Consider the following 3,302-nt stretch of genomic DNA (forward strand, 5'->3'; position numbering starts at 1 on the left):
GATGGATGGATGGATGAAAAATAAATCTGTTCTTTTTTTCTTATAAAAGGCTAAATAAAACAAAAATATTGGTGGTAATTTTTGACTGTAAAACTTTACAAACGGCACCTCATGCCTGTCGGTTAGCAAACAATCTCAGGAGCCACTGGAGAAGTTTTAATGAAACATTAATAACAGCTTATATCTACAGCTGATCAACTTTAACATGTTTACTACAGACAGTTATCCTTAGCAAACACATAATTGTGTGTAATTCAGTCTAATTTATAAGTACACAGCTAAAATATGATGATGGGTACTGTGGCTGAGAGTCAACACATCCCCACACATGACTCAAGATTAGCGCATTATGTTTTAGTTATTCGATCAAAACCGCTACAACTCAGTTACTTTTCCAGAACAAGATAAACGTCGGCACGAAGGGTGGCGGGCAGAAATACATTCCTTTAATGAATGCTAGGTCATCAGTAATGAAATGAGCTGAATTTAGTTTTGTGGGTTTGACAGGAGCTGACAGCTGATGTGGGTTAGCTAGGCCGCACCGCTTAATCTCAGTCGGATCTTTGTCCTGCCTAACATTAATCCAACGAAACCTACATGAACCACGTATCTGCCCCTAGCCACACACAGCCATCATGTCTGGATGATTTCACGTCCTTAAATAAGTCAGGAGGATGCGTGGAATGATAAAGACATCCCCAGAAACGATGCGACTCACGGGGGACAGAAGCAAACCTTTCTGCGGGCTACGTTACTATTTCAGGCCCGGGTTGGATTTCGAAAGATCCGCCATTTTCATCTCGTCATCAACTCGGTTAGCTCACCGGCTAACACTGAGGGTTTAATACAGCTACATGGCATTAATGGAGACGAACCATGGCAAAACACAGCGGCTACAGCAGAAACACAGAGGAGTGTCGTTGTGAACTGTGTCACAAACAAGAAGCCTACAAAACACCTTCATCAGCACACTGACATCATGTAAACAATGCTAACTGTCACCTGAGAGTGACAGTTTAGTGTTGGGTCCAACAATCCAGTTTAAACAGCTGCTAATATAGTTTTCTATAAAGGCTTAATGTTTGACAAGGGTTGTCTAAAACACTTAAAATGGACACATTTTTAATTTACTGTCCTCTTTGAATTCAAGTTATGTATGTGAGTTTACACTGGTAAAAAAATACACGAAATCTATACCTCTACTACAGCTCAGTACATTACAAACAGCTTGCAAAATGTGGGTTCCTGTGTATAACTTACACTGAAGAAATCAAAAATCTAATGTACAGATGTCGCTAATACAACTCCTACAAATCATGCCACCTAACATTTACTTTCCATTTTGTGGGCGCGTATTATTCAAGCAAATATTAAATGTCTGTTGTGAGTCTGTTTTTGTTTCATCACACGAAATACTACATTTAACCCTAATTTCAAGAGAATACTCCTAAATTGTTCGACTCCCTTCAGCGGGCAGGACAACTCTCAGTACGAGCAAAGTTACGGAGCTTGCTAACCAGAGCTAGCTAGCACAACAATATTTCTCCACACAAACACACACTCCTAACTTTGCGCTTTCCAAATGGAAAGAGCTCAGTGAGGTATAAAAGAGGCCAACACTGAGTCGCGCTTACCCGAGACTTTAACGCCAGGCAGCGTCTCCAGATAAGAGAAGCAAAGGGGAAAACAAGCGATTGTTCAAAATACCGCGCCGAGCGCCATTCCTCACTGACATTTCACAGGCCGGCCACGCCCTCAACAGACAACGTCACCGATGCGCAAAACTTAAAGGTACAAGATAAGTATGGCAAGCCCTTGTAACATATAATCAAACCACAGAATTTCTTTGTTTCGTTTTGATCAATGTTTTACTATAATGAAAATGCTCTTCTGCGAATCTGGAAAGAAAATATTGTAGGTCATATTTACAGTGTTGTATAAAGTACCACAAAGTGATACTTGAGTAAAAGTACAAGTATCTTACCAAAAATGACTTTGGTAAAAGTTAAAGTCTGCTTTAGGAACATTACTTGAGTAAAAGACTTAAAGTATTTGATATTTTTTGCACTTAAGTATTAAAATTAAAAGTATTGATTTAAAATGAGCAGTTAGATTTTCTGTAAGGACCAAAACGGCAGAAGTTACTATATTTTATTAAAATAATGAATGGATGTTAAATTTAGGATGCACAAGTCCAGCTTTTTCAGTTTATATACATATATCAAGGCTGCACAAAGCTTTTCCCCAAAACGAAAATCTATCTGAGGGCTGCGGCCAAATGTAATAATATAATTCATGAAATACAAATACTTCTTAAGTACAGTCCTTTTATTTGAATGATTCTGTCCTGCTGGAGTGTGACATGATTTGTTTGTGTACAAACTAATACAGTACCAAAATTTTATATATTTATACTTCTCATTCAACCACAGTTAAATTCACTCTATCTAGGAGGCACAGTTTATATGGATAGTTTTTATTTTTTACAATAACAAGCTGGAGTGAAAGCAAAAATTTAGTAAAAGTAACGACTTTCTACTATTCACTGATCCTGTACAGAGCAAGGATCATCTTCATGAAGACATCATGAGGAGGCACAACCCTTAACAGAAAAACTAAAAACCATACAAGGGAAGATGAGGGGAAAAAACATTATATTATATCAACAAATGTGACACACTATGGTGTTTATGAAAAAACCTCTGCATAGAGCACATTTAAATAAAGCCAGAGGAGTAAGTGAGTTTAGGGGAGCATGTATCTGAAGCCATGAGTGTTGTATGTACTTGTGTGAATATCTGAAGAATGAGCCCGAAGAATCTAGTCCCCAAAAACCAGCGCAACCATAGTTCAGAACATGGATGTTAAGTGTTCATTCCATGTGGCCTTCAGCCTGCTCCAGGAACCAGATCACAGATGGGTGTGTGTGTGTGGGGGGGGGGGGGACCCTGGGGGACCCTCAGTCAACGTATACATCCAGGAAAAATTTAGTTCCACAGCTCAAGGCCATGTAGGGGAGAGCCAAATCTGTAATCAGTTGTTTTTTGGGAACAGAAGAAAATGTTTTAGGTAGACAACAATTTTCCATCTGCCTCCATGTCCGCTGGTACATCCCAATGTGGCAAATCCAGTCAGACAAATAGTGTGTGGACAATCCCACCGAGCCGCTCCATCAGCTTTCTCCAAGATTTATTCCATCTGGCCAGCAAAGTCCAGGAACCACAGCCGGCCCGCAACCCTCAGCAGATCCGCTTGCAGACCGAGTTCCCGCTTTCTCAAGGCAAAAGTTTGAGTGCTAAAAG

General features: G+C 39.7%; 1 protein-coding gene across 1 annotated transcript in view; it reads right to left on the reverse strand.

Moving 5' to 3' along the window:
* The window catches only part of lin54 (lin-54 DREAM MuvB core complex component), a gene marked incomplete at its 3' end in the record, with an annotated part of 40,314 nt that extends 38,560 nt beyond the window's left edge, over positions 1-1,754 (reverse strand). Inside the window, 1 exon segment of the mRNA XM_014023953.1 lies at positions 1,635-1,754.
* Between the last annotated feature and the right edge of the window lie 1,548 nt (positions 1,755-3,302).

Source organism: Austrofundulus limnaeus, unplaced genomic scaffold (genome assembly GCF_001266775.1).
Source record: "Austrofundulus limnaeus strain Quisiro unplaced genomic scaffold, Austrofundulus_limnaeus-1.0 Scaffold398, whole genome shotgun sequence".
NCBI classification, from domain to species: domain Eukaryota; kingdom Metazoa; phylum Chordata; class Actinopteri; order Cyprinodontiformes; family Rivulidae; genus Austrofundulus; species Austrofundulus limnaeus.